General features: G+C 41.7%; 1 pseudogene; it reads left to right on the top strand.

Moving 5' to 3' along the window:
- Positions 1 to 7,840: 7,840 nt before the first annotated feature.
- On the top strand, positions 7,841 to 12,738 carry LOC147357765 (large ribosomal subunit protein uL23 pseudogene; annotated as a pseudogene).
- The last annotated feature ends 915 nt before the right edge of the window (positions 12,739 to 13,653 follow it).

Here is a 13,653-nt window from a genome sequence, read left to right as displayed (position 1 = left end):
CAACTGGTTATACTGGTTACTAGTAAATGCTAGTTATTCCAGAAGAACACTGAAAAAGCAAATTATCAGACAGAAAAATATAAAAAGCATCTCTAATACCACAATCTATAGATTATCATGATGTCTGGGATTTATCCTTCTGGAATATTGCTGCTGCTAAGTCGCTTCAGTCATATTCGACTCTGTGCGACCCCATAGACGGCAGCCCACCAGGCTCCCCCGTCCCTGGGATTCTCCAGGCAAGAACATTGGAGTGGGTTGCCATTTCCTTCTCCAATGCATGAAAGTGAAAGAAGTATTAATTAAGGAAGTCAAATTAGGGGAGTAATGCCATAATTAGACAAGGATAATAAGTCAGAGTGAAGGGGTTAGGTGTTCAGGGAATTTTTGGCTTAGGAGGGTGAGGGGAATATCTGTGTCTAAGGTTGCAGGAAGAGGAGTCACATTGGAGAGAAAGACATTGAGTTTTGTTTGGATACTGCCTATCTATACTTCCTTGCTTCCTGCCTTCTACATCTTTTCTCACCTGAAATTCCTCTCCTTGTAGTCACTAGTGAGCTTTTCACTGGATTCAGTTTTTAGTCATTTGCTACCTCTCTCCATTGCTTAATATGGTCCCTCCTTCATGGTTTCCATGACAATTCTCTGACCACTTAGTAAAATCTTTTTGAAGGAAATGTTTCTTTTTACTTTACTTTAAATGCTGGTATTTCCCCTAGATATCCACTCTCTTCTCAGTCTACAGACTTTTTCTAGGCAATCTTGGCCATGACTTCAACAACCATGTGTAGATATATAGATGATAAATTTTTATCTCAAATACCAGAATTACACATATAAACTTATTAGACATTTATATCAGGGTATACCACAAGCACCTCAAACTCAAATATCCAAATCTGAAATCAACTTTATTCTTCCAGGGGCTTCCCTGGTGTCCAGTCATTAAGAATCTGCCCTCCAATGCAGGGGATGCAGGTTCAATCACTGGTCAGGGAACTAAGGTCCCCCGTCTGTGTGTGTGTGTGTGTGTATGTGTGTGTGTGTGTATTCTAAGTTGCTGAGTCATGTCCAATTCTTTGTGACTCCATGGACTGTAGCCCGCCAGACTCCTCTGTCCATGGAATTTTCCAGGCAAGAATACTGGGATGGATTACTATTTCCTACTCCAGGGGATCTTACTGACTCAGAGATTGAACCGTCATCTCCTGTGTCTCTTATATTGGCAGGTGGATTCTTTACCACTGTACCACCTGGGAAGCCCCAAGATCCCACATGCCAAGGGTCAACTAAACTCATGAGCCACAGCTAGCTCTGGAGACTGGGTGCTACAACTAGGGACCCTGTGAGCCACAACAAAGACCCAACAAAAATACTTCATCCTTCCAAACTTTAAACACTTGCTGTATTCATGATCTTGGGGGATGGCACCATCAGTTCCTATTTTGCTCAAGTCAGAAACCTAAGAACTCTCATTTCAGTTCAGTTTAGTCGCTCAGTCATCTCCAGCTCTTTGCGACCCCATGGACTGCAGCACGCCAGGCCTCCCTGTCCATCACCGACTCCAAGAGTTTACTCATTTAACTCAAGAACTCTCATTTAACATTCACTAATTTCAACTTGTTAAATGAATAATGAATGAATGTGAATTCCACTTGTTTTTTACTCTCCATCCAAACACTGGTCTAGTCACACCTCCATCTCCTCTTCCTTACCTTCCTCATTCAGATCTCATTATCTCTCTTCTTACTCTCCTTTAAGCAATTTTCCATATTACCACTAGACTGGTGTCTAAGAGACCATCTTGAAGCCCTTCATGATCTGACACAAGCTTAAACAGCTGACTGTGAATCCAACATGAATAAACAAATAAATGAATAAAAAGAACCATTCTGGGGGATTTCCCTGGTGGTTCAATGGTTAAGAATCCACCTGCCAATGCAGGGACACAGTTCGGTCCCCGGTCCAGGAAGATCCCACATGCTGTGAGGCAATTAGAGCCCTCTGCGACAGGAGAAGCCACCACAATGAGAAGCCTGGGAGCCGAAACTAGAGTAGCCCCCACTCACTGAAACTAGAGAAAGCACACAAGAAGCAATAAAGATTCAGTGCAGCCAAAAATAAATAAATAAAATAAAATTTTAAAAAGAAACCTTTCCAAACCACATGTAGTACCCTGAACATGCCACACTCATTTGTGCTGCTATGCCCTTGCAATAGTTGTCCTGCTGCCTTTAAGCATCTTCTCCCCAGTGTTTTCCTATGATCAATTACTGCTTATCTTTGAAGAGTTCTCCTAAAGTTAGCTACCAGCCATGACAGGGAGTCCCTCCCCTGGATTGATGCTCTTTTAGTAATTATCTAATTATATTTATTTATTCTTGTCGGGGATACACACAGCACAACATATGCGATCTTAGTTTGCCAACCAGGGATTGAACCCATACATTGAACCCTACATTGGAATTGAGGAGTCTTAACCACTGGACCACCAGGGATGTCCCCTACTTGTTTACTTATTGTCTACCACATAGACTACAAACCCCTTTGGTGATCCAGCATGCTGCCTTTCTCAATATGTTTTTGTACAGCGAATGCCTTTGAGGCACATGAAACCTCTCCAAATACATATAATTTATTGCTGTTGTTCAGTTACCTAGTTGTCTCTGACTCTTTTTGACCCCCATGAACTGCAGCATGCCATGCTTTTATATACATATATATATGCTATGCTAAGTCACTTCAGTCATGTCCGACTCTGTCCAACCCCATAGATGGCAGCCCACCAGGCTCCCCCGTCCCTGGGATTCTCCAGGCAAGAACACTGGAGTGGGTTGCCATTTCCTTCTCCGATGCATGGAAGTGAAAAGTGAAAGTGAAGTCGCTCAGTCATATCCGACTCTTAGCGACCCCATGGACTTCAGCCTACCAGGCTCCTCCGTCCATGGGATTTTCCAGGCAAGAGTACTGGAGTGGGGTGCCATTGCCTTCTCCGATATATATATATATATATATATATATATATATATATATATATATATATACACACACACACACATACATAGTTAGTTAAATGGGTAAATGAAAAAATAAGACTGAAGGGGTAGACCTGTACCAGCAAATATAAAAGATATTATAAAATAATTAAAACAGGCATGTACAGGGTTAGGAAAAATGAAGGCAAATACATGAGATCAAATAGATTCCCAAAATCATGAAGATTTGTATATAATAAAGGAGGAATTTTAAATTAGAAGAAAAAAAGGATTATTTAATAAGTGTTCTAGGATAATTATCTAACCAATTTTTAAAAATCAGATACCAATCACATCAGTTCAGCTCAGTGGCTCAGTCACATCTTGACTCTTTGCAACCCCGTGGACTGCAGCACGCCAGGCTTCCCTGTCCATCACCAACTCCTGGAGCTTACTCAAACTCATGTCCATCGAGTCAGTGATACCATCCAACCATCTCATCCTCTGTCATCCCCTTCTTGTCCCACCTTCAATCTTTCCCAGCATCAGGGTCTTTTCCAATGACCAGTTCTTTACATCAGGTGGCTAAAGTATTGGAGTTTCAGCTTCAGCATCAGTCCTTCCAATGAATATTCAGGACTGATTTCCTTTAGGTTGGACTGGTTGGATCTCCTTGCAGTCCAAGGGACTCTCAAGAGTCTTCTCCAACACCACAGTTTAAAAGCATCAATTCTTTGGTGCTCAGCTTTCTTTATAGTCCAACTCTCACATCCATACATGACTACTGGAAAAACCGTAACTTTGATAAGATGGACCTTTGTTGGAAAAGTAATGTCTCTGCTTTTTAATATGCTGGTTAATATGCTTTTTAATATGTTGGTCATAGCTTTTCTTCCCAGGAGCAAGCGTCTTTTAAGTTCATGGCTGCAATCACCATCTGCAGTGATTTTGAAGCCCCCCAAAATAAAGTGTTTCCACTGTTTCCCCATCTATTTGCCACGAAATGATGGGACCAGATGCCATGATCTTAGCTTTCTGAATGTAAAGTTTTAAGCCAACTTTTTCACTCTTCTCTTTCACTTTCATCAAGAGGCTCTTTAGTTCTTCACTTTCTTCCATAAGGGTGGTCTCATCCGCATATCTGAGGTTATTGATATTTCTCCCGGCAATCTTGATTCCAGCTTGTGCTTCATCCAGCCTGGTATTTCCCATGATGTACTCTGCATATAAGTTAAATAAGCAGGGTGACAATATACAGCCTTGATGTACTCCTTTCTCAATTTGGAACCAGTCTGTTGTTCCATGTCCAGCTCTAACTATTGCTTCTTGACCTGCATATGGATTTCTCAAGAGGCAGGTCAGGTGGTCTGGTATTCCCATCTCTTTCAGAATTTTCCACAGTTTGTTGTGATCCACACAGTCAAAGGCTTTGGTGTACTCAATAAAGCAAAAGTAGATACTTTTTTGATGATCCTGCAGATGTTGGCAATTTGATCTCTGGTGCCTCTGCCTTTTCTAAATCCAGCTTGAACATCTGGAAGTTCAAGGTTCACATACTGCTGAAGCCTGGCTTACAGAATTTTGAACATTACTTTGCTAGCATATGAGATGAGTGCAATTGTGTGGTAGTTTGAGCATTCTTTGGCATTGCCTTTCTTGGGATTGGAATGAAGACTGACCTTTTCCAGTCCTGTGGCCACTGCTGAGTTTTCCAAATTTGCTGTCATATTGATGCAGCACTTTCACAGCATTATCTTTTAAGATTTGAAATAGCTCAACTGGAATTCCATCACCTCCACTAGCTTTGTTCATAGTGATGCTTCCTAAGGCCCACTTGACTTCACATTCCAGGATGTCTGGCTCTAGGTGAGTGATCACATCATCGTGGTTATCTGGGCCATGAAGATGTTTTTTGTATAGTTCTTCTGTGTATTCTTGTCACTTCTTCTAAATATCTTCTGCTTCTGTTGGGTCCATACCATTTCTGTCCTGTAGTGTGCTCATCTTTGCATGAAATGTTCCCTTGAAGAGACCTCTAGTCATTCCCTTTCTACTGTTTTCCTCTATTTCTTTGCACTGATCACTGAGGAAGGCTTTCTTATCTCTCCTTGCTATTCTTTGGAACTCTGCATTCAAATGGATATCGTTCCTTTTCTCCTTTGCCTTTAGCTTCTCTTCTTTTCTCAGCTATTTGTAAGGCCTAGTCAGATAACTATTTGCCCTTTTTGCGTTTCTTTATCTTAGGGATGGTCTTGATCACTACCTCCTATACAATGTCACAAACCTTCGTCCATAGTTCAGTCACTCTATGAGATCTAATCCCTTGAATCTATTTGTCACTTCCACTGTATAATTGTAAGGGCTAGTGGTTTTCCCTACTTTCTTCAATTCACCTATCACATACTATATATAAAATTAATTATAGATTACATTAAAGCTTTAAATTTAATAAGAACTATGAAAGTACAGTCTGCATATTGTCACTCTGCTTATTTAACTTCTGCAGAGTACATCATGAGAAATGCTGGACTGGAAGAAGCACAAGCTGGAATCAAGATTGCCGGGAGAAACATCAATAACCTCAGATACGCAGATGACACCACCCTTATGGCAGAAAGTGAAGAGGAACTAAAAAGCCTCTTGATGAAAATGAACGAGGAGAGTGAAAAAGTTGGCTTAAAGCTCAACATTCAGAAAACGAAGATCATGGCATCCGGTCCCATCATTTCATGGGAAATAGATGGGGAAACAGTGGAAACAGTGTCAGACTTTATTTTTCTGGGCTCCAAAATCACTGCAGATGGTGATTGCAGCCATGAAATTAAAAGACACTTACTCCTTGGAAGGAAAGTTATGACCAACCTAGATAGCATTTTCAAAAGCAGAGACATTACTTGGCCAACAAAGGTCTGTCTGGTCAAGGCCTTTCCTGTGGTCATGTATGGATGTGAGAGTTGGACTGTGAAGAGGCTGAGTGCTGAAGAATTGATGCTTTTGAACTGTGGTGTTGGAGAAGACTCTTGAGAGTCCCTTGGACTGCAAGGAGATCCAACCAGTCCATTCTGAAGGAGATCAGCCCTGGGATTTCTTTGGAAGGAATGATGCTAAAGCTGAAACTCCAGTATTTTGGCCACCTCATGCGAAGAGTTGACTCATTGGAAAAGACTCTGATGCTGGTAGGGATTGGGGGCAGGAGGAGAAGGGGACGACAGAGGATGAGATGGCTGGATGGCATCACTGACTCAATGGACGTGGGTCTGGGTGAACTCCGGGAGTTGGTGATGGACAGGGAGGCCTTGGGTGCTGCGATTCATGGGGTCGCTAAGAGTCGGACACGACTGAGCGACTGAACTGAACTGATGAAAGTACAGAAAGATAAAATAGAAAAAATGTTTTTATTATCCTGAGCAAAAAGACCTTTCTTAGTAACATATAAGAAAGCCTCTGATTTTACCCCCGTGAAAACTTAAAACAGAATTTAGCACTTTGAGTGATAGTCGCTCAGTTATGTCTGATTCTTTGCAACTCCATGGACTGTAGCCTGCCAGGCTCCTCTGTCCATGAAATTATTCAGCAAGAATACTGGAGTGGCTTGCCATTTCCTTCTCTAGGATTTAGTACTTTATCACACACCCAAAGGAAAATCCACTCCACAAAACAATGATGAACAATGTAGACATTATTGAATGTTTGAAGAGAAATAGAGAGACAGTAAATTCTTTTAGACATTATTGTTCCTCCCTCTCATTGTGAGCACCTCCCTTTTTCTTCCCTCTCCTAATCTCTGGAGCAAACACAATCCTTTTCCACATTTAATCTTGACTCATAGGCCCTGGAGGTCTAGCCTCTGTGCAGGCTTTCCAAATATTTATCTAATAAAAGTTGAAGAGCTTTTTTGAGAATCTAAAACTAATATTGGAATAAGGAAGAAACTGAAGTTTTTATTATAAAGAAATGTGGGCATAATTTAAGTTTGCAATTTGCTAAATATTCACAAACTCAACAGGGGAGTCTCTAAGAGACAAAATAGTACCAATACCCAGAAAACCCCATATTACTTTCCAAGTCACTATTCACACTCCCAAAGAGACACTGGAAAAGCCTCTTAAGCAAAACCCAAAGCCAGTTTCACATTTCTCTATCAAACCATGACAAAGGAATTGGGGACTTCTCTGAAAGTCCAGTGGTTAAGAATCTGCCTGCAAGTGCAGGGGCACGGGCTCTCTCTGCTCCAGGAAGATCCCACATGCCACAGAGCAACTAAGCCCCTCGCCACAACTACTGATTCTGTTCTCTAGAGCCACAACTACTGAGCCCACGAACTTTAATTACTGAAGCCCAAGCACCCTAGAACCTGTGCTCCTCAACAAGAGAAGTCACCGAAATAAGACCGAGCAGCACAACTAAAGAGTAGCCCCTGCTCACTGCAACTAGAGAGAGCCTACACAGAGCCATAAGTAAATAAACAAAATATTGGTAAAAGTAACTTTACACCTTAAGGAGCGAGAAAAAGGAGCAAATTAAAACAATAGCTAGCAGTAGGAAAGGAATAATAAGGAATAAAACAGAGACTAATACAATACAGAATGGAAAAACAATAGAGAAAAATCAATAAAACCAAGAGCTTGTTTTCTAAAAGAAAAAAAACTAACAAAATTCACAAATATTTAGCTAAAGTAAGATACGAAGCAAGAAAAATCAAAGTATTAAAATCAGAAAATGAATCATTACAGAACAAAGCTCGTGTGCCCAACTCACAGTGAGGTCTAATAAACTGAAACACTGGAGCCAGGAACAGAGAAAGGTTTATTGAAGTAGGACATTTTTACAGATTTTACAGAAACAGAAAGGATTATAAGAGAATACTATGGCTTTTCATGAAGACGGCACCTAAAGCAGGGAAGGAAGTCCCTGCCCCTACCCAAACTGAAGCCAAAGCAAAGCGTTTGAAGACCAAGAAAGCAGTGCTGAAAGGGATCCACAGTCACAGAAAAAAGATCCGAAAGTCTCCCACCTTCCAACAACCCAAAACACTGTGGCTCAGAAGGCAGTCCAAATATGCTCAGAAGAGTACCCCTAGGAGAAACAAGCTTGACTACTATGCCACCATCAAATTCCCCCTCACCACCGAGTCAGCCAGGAAGAAAATAGAAGACAACACACTGGTGTCCTCTGTGGATGTCAAGGCTGACAAGCCCCATATCAGACCAGCTGTGAAGAAGTTCTATGACCCTAACACGGCCAAGGTAAACACCCTGATTGGGCCTGATGGGGAAAAGAAGACATCTGATCAACTGGCTCCTGACTATGATTCTTTGGCTATTGCCAACACAGTTGGGCAGAGAAGGCAATGGCACCCAACTCCAGTACTCTTGCCTGGAAAATCCCATGGACAGAGGAGCCTGGTAGGCTGCAGTCCATGGGGTCTCGAAGAGTCGGACATGACTTCTCGACTTCACTTTCACTTTTCACTTTTCACTTTCATGCATTGGAGAAGGAAATTCCAACCCACTCCAGTGTTCTTGCCTGGAGAATCCCAGGGACGGGGGAGCCTGGTGGGCTGCCGTCTATGGGGTCACACAGAGTTGGACACGACTGAAGAGACTTAGCAGCCGTAGCAGCAGCAACACAGTTGGGATCATCTAAATTGAGTCCAGCTGGCTAACTTTTCGTGTAAAAGTTTTCACTAAAAGGAAAAAGAGAGAGCCAGAAGATACTATAAATAATTCTCTTCAGGGAGAAGAACTGGGTGGCAGGGGAACAGTGAGATTTTACTTTTTAAATTTTGCCCTGTATGCATGAATAATTAACCAATAACAACAATAAACATATGAACCCAAGAACAGATAAAAATAATTTATTAAAGTGTAAATTATTTTTACTGTAAATTATTTTTACTGTATTTTCTAAAGTATTTGCAATAGGTTTATGTTATTGTCACAATTTGAAATAAAAACAAAAAAGATTTTCTAGGTGTTTGTAGTGATAGTGTGCATACAATTTTTATTGTGTATCTTTAATATCAGGTCTTACCTCTTCTTTGACTAAAGGATTTTTGGTGAAAACAGCATCTTCTTCTTGGCTGTGAGCAGGAACTGGAACCCCTAAGTTTTGCATTCTCAGATGAGGGAACTGAACTGGGAATGGTAACAGTTTAGAAACAGAAAAAGAGTAGTTTCTCAGGAAGCCAAAGGAGGAGGATGTTATCCTAAAAATAGGTTGGAATGCAGTGGCTGGACTCAGGCATTTAGAACTCATTTTTAAGTCCGAGTGTTCAGGCAGCTGTCAGACAAGGCAGGCCAGAAGCCAGTGAAAAACAGCTGGTAAAGCTGGAAAGAAGTAGCAGGCTATGCATGTGGGGTAGGCAGGGTTGGCACCTTCATATACTGACACAGCAATGAGTTCTGTCCCCAAACTGAGTGGGAAAAGGCCTGGGCTCCAGTCAAGAGCAACCAGCCAGGTCCAACTCTGGATTGACATCACTCTTGTGCCAAAAGAATGCAGGGAGCTCAGACTGCCTTTTCATTTGGGCTGGGTGGAGAGAGTGTTGGCAAAAGTCCAGATGGTTCAAGGCTTTGAGGCTTGGCCCTCTGGCCCGTTTCTCTTAGTGCTGCTATTTGCCCAGGCCAGTAAAGAACCCTGGTCTCTACAGAGTCAAGATTATCGGAACAAATCAGAATAGAATAACTTTTAAAATAAGAACTTTTTTTTTTGGCTGCGCTGGGTCTTCGTTGCAGCACACGGGCTGTCTCAAGTTTCGGCAAGCAGGGGCTACTCTTCCCTGTGGTGCATGGGCTTCTCAATGTGGCGGCTTCCGTTGCTGCAGAGCACAGGCTCTAGGGCTTCAGTAGTTGTGGTACACAGGCTAGGTTGCCCTGTGGCACGTGGGGTCTTCCCAGACCAGGGATTGAATCCATGTCCCCAGCATTGGCAGGAAGATTCTTAACCACCAGGCCACCAGGGAGGTCCCTAAAAATGAACCTTTTTTTTTTTTTAATGTTTTTTCCATGGGCCATGTCATCAATTATCATTATATTATAATAGCAAACTTGTATAGATTTTTTAAATTTTATATTGCCTCCCCAGTTGGAATGTAAGCTTCATGAGGACAGGGGATTTTTCTGTTTCATTCACCACTGTCTTCTCAAAGCGCAGAAGGATGCCTGGCACAAAATGTTGCTCAGCAAATTTTAGTTCAGTTACCAAAAAAAAAAAATCACTGCCAAAAAATTGTTAGAAAAAGTTCAAATAGTAAAGTTCAAAAAGTGAAAATTAAGAGTCTTTGTCCGTACCTCTAATTCTACCCACCCCCTACATAACCATTAAAACATTTTTGTGTGTACAATATTAATCATAGAACAATCTGTCTTTTTATTATATCTTAAGCAGAGCACAATGCCTGGCATAGAAGAAAGTACTTGATAAAACTAGTTGAAAAGTCACTGAAAGAGTGGTAAGCAGTCTTGGAGTTGGGGTGGAGTGGCTAAAAAAAGGGTCGGCTGCTACAGGCTATTTCCTCAGCAAGTTAGGGTGAGTTCCTTGAGTTAAGTATTCATCTATATATCACACATATCTCAGGAAGAGTGCCTAAACAGGACCAATTATTATTTTTTTGCTTGTCTTTGAATTAATTTTTATTGGAGTATAGTTGCCCTACAGTGTTGTGTTAGTTTCTACCGTACAGCAAAGTGAATCGGCTATACAAATACTTACGTCTCCTCTTTTCGGATTCCCCTCCCATTTAGGTCACCACAGAGCACTGGATAGAGTTCCCTGTACTATACAATAGGTTCTCCTTGTTGTTGTTGAGTTGCTCAGTCGTGTCCGACTCTTTGCAACCCCATGGACTGCAGCGCACCAGGCTTCCCTGTCCTTCACTATCTCCCAGAGCTTGCTCAAACTCATGTCCACTGAGTCAGTGATGCCATCCAACCATCCCATCCTCTCTCAACCCCTTCTCCTCTACCCTCAATCTTTCCCAGCATCAGGGTCTTTTCCTGTGAAGCAGCTCTTCACATCAGGTGGCCAAAGTATTGGAGTTTCAGCTTCAGCATCAGTCCTTCTAATGAATATTCAGGACTGATTTCCTTTAAGATTGACTGATTTGATCTCCTTGCAGTCCAAGGGACTCTCAAGAGTCTTCTCCAGCACCACAGCTCAAAAGCATCAGTTCTCATTAGTTATTTATTTTATACATAGTATCAGTAGTGTATATATATGTCAATCCCAATCTCCCCGTTCATCCCACCCCAAGGAACAATTATTTATTAAGCACTTTCTCCATGACCCAAGCATACAATGAGGAGAAAGGTTTGATTCCCCAGCCTGCTGCACTACGTCTGGCTTCCTTGAATAAGACCTCTTGCCCTGTTAAACTGGCTCAGTGCCTTTCTACCTGAGCATGCTGGCTCCAGGCAGAACTCCCATCCCAAGGGGCTCTCCAAGCCTTTTGGCTGCTGGCAAGATGGAATGAGAGGACTCTTCCACAGGCTAACAGACACGGACACCCATGCTCGTGCCCAGCACGTCTGGATGGAAAGTTGCCCAGTTAGGACCTCTGAGAGACAGACATCTGTCAGCATTTCTTTGTGAGGGTGTCTCGGGGGATTTGTCTGAGTGCCAGCTTTTCTATGGAAAAGGCAGTCAGAGCCAGAAAAAGCCAGCCATTCAGTCACACTGAAAATACAATATTGAAGCATTCAGCTGGAATGTGGCGATTTACAGCTGTCATACCACACTCTCTAAGTGAAATCACATTTTGTGCCAGACTTCCAAAGACATAATCACATGAAAACTATTTTTATTGCCTTGATGCATGGTTACAAGTCGTTTACCACAAACGTAAGAAAATCTACTATGGGATTGCTGTTGAAAAACAAATACAGGGAGCAAAGTGGTGTTTTCTATTTCACTTCGGGAAACATGTAGTTATAAATAGAGCGATGCACTAAGCACAGAAGAGTGACTTAGGGTGGATTCCTTGCTGGTCAGTAACTTTATTGAGTCAGTGAAACTAAATTTCCTAGAATTCACCTTAATGATAGAAGATCTTCTTAGTAGGTCTTTTAGGTTCCAATTTAGCTTCATTTTCTTTTTGACTTCTGCTTATTTCCTTACCAGATCTTTCACCTTCTAAAAGTTATGTAAAATATTCCAGCCTTACACTACACTTAGCACTGGATTCTCATGGGAAGGGCAGGGGTGAAAGGCGGGTGTTGGAGAGAGCGCCTGCATTCTTAGTAACCAAAACGTTAAAAGTTGCCACATATGGGACTTCCCCGGCATTCCAGTGGCTAAGACTCTGCTTTCCAATACACTTTCACTTTCCAATGCAGGGGGTACGAGTTCCATCCCTGCTCGGGGAATTAAGGTCCCACATGCCTTGGGGTGAAGCCAAAGGAAAAAAAAGTTGGCACACATTTCCTCAAGCCCCTGAATCAGCTTGTTTTTTGGTTTGAGAGGAGGCTCTTTTCCAAGTCCTTGAGTGGCTGCCTCTTCATCATTTCAGTCAAAGGTCAGTCCCTGCTGACTATCCTATTTAATATTACCCTCCTCCCATGACTCTGTCTCATGATGTTTAATCTTATATTCCTCACACTACAGCATCTGAAATTTTACTTATTGGATTCCTGTCTGTCTCCCTAGGTTAGACCTAAGCATCATGAAAGCAAGTAACTTGTCTGCCTTGGTTACCGTGGTACGCCAGCACGTCTGCTGGTGCTTGGTACAGAGCAGCTTCATGTACATGCTTATTCATAACTGAATAGATGGAGGCTGATAGATGGCAGTGATCAAGTATAAAAGCTTCAGAAGAGTGATTTGTTTAAGGATTTAAAAAGAGAATTTTAAATTTCCAGTCAATTACTGTCTTACCAAAAAGAAAAATGAATTGGGATTATTGTGTCCATTGTCAACTTCTGATCATGCCCTTAGCACCGGTTTCTGTAGCTGGTATGAGTGTATCACACACAGGGTGCTGGTTTTACCACTTGGATCTGAGATCAAAGGAAACCAGAAGACATTAGCAAATCCTAGATAGATTACCCATAACATGTGTTTTCCTTAATAGCTCTTGGGAGAGTCACCCTAAAACACATTGTTGCTCAATGGAATATGTAAATTAGTAATGAAAAAGTTCATTCAATTAAGGTGAAGCGATACATGTGTATAGAGAAGACACATTTTAAAGGGATCGAAGAAGTGCCTATTGAACTTAGCAACAATAAGATCATTCTTTTCTTTAGTTCTCTGTAGTGAAAAAACTGTAAGGATGGCAAAAAAATTGACATTTTATGGCTCTTATACTTGTGAATTGATACAAAGTAAAGGTATATATTTGCATCAGAAAAAAATTAACATTAACAATCAGAGCTATATCCTAAATGTCCAAAATATGACTTTGTTGGAGAAGGAAACAGCAACCCACTCCAGTATTCTTGCCTAGAGAATTCTGTGGACAGAGGAGCCTGGTGGGCTGCTGTCCATGGGGTCGCACAGAGTCGGACACAACTGAAGCAACTTAGCTAGCTAGCTAGCTATGACTTTGTTAGTATTACCTCTGAAATCTTAACTAGTTTTTTGCAGGGGGCTGCTATAGAAATTAGGTAAGAAACCAGGCTCTCTTTGCTATGAAGCACAGGAAGCTCAGCTCAGTGCTGTGTGATGACCTAGAGGGGTG

Source organism: Bos grunniens, chromosome 15, assembly GCF_055505025.1.
Source record: "Bos grunniens cultivar Pamir isolate PY7600 chromosome 15, Bosgru_T2T1.0, whole genome shotgun sequence".
Classification (NCBI taxonomy): domain Eukaryota; kingdom Metazoa; phylum Chordata; class Mammalia; order Artiodactyla; family Bovidae; genus Bos; species Bos grunniens.
The sequence above is the reverse complement of the archived record's forward strand: the minus strand, read 5'-3'. Positions and strand labels throughout refer to the sequence as shown.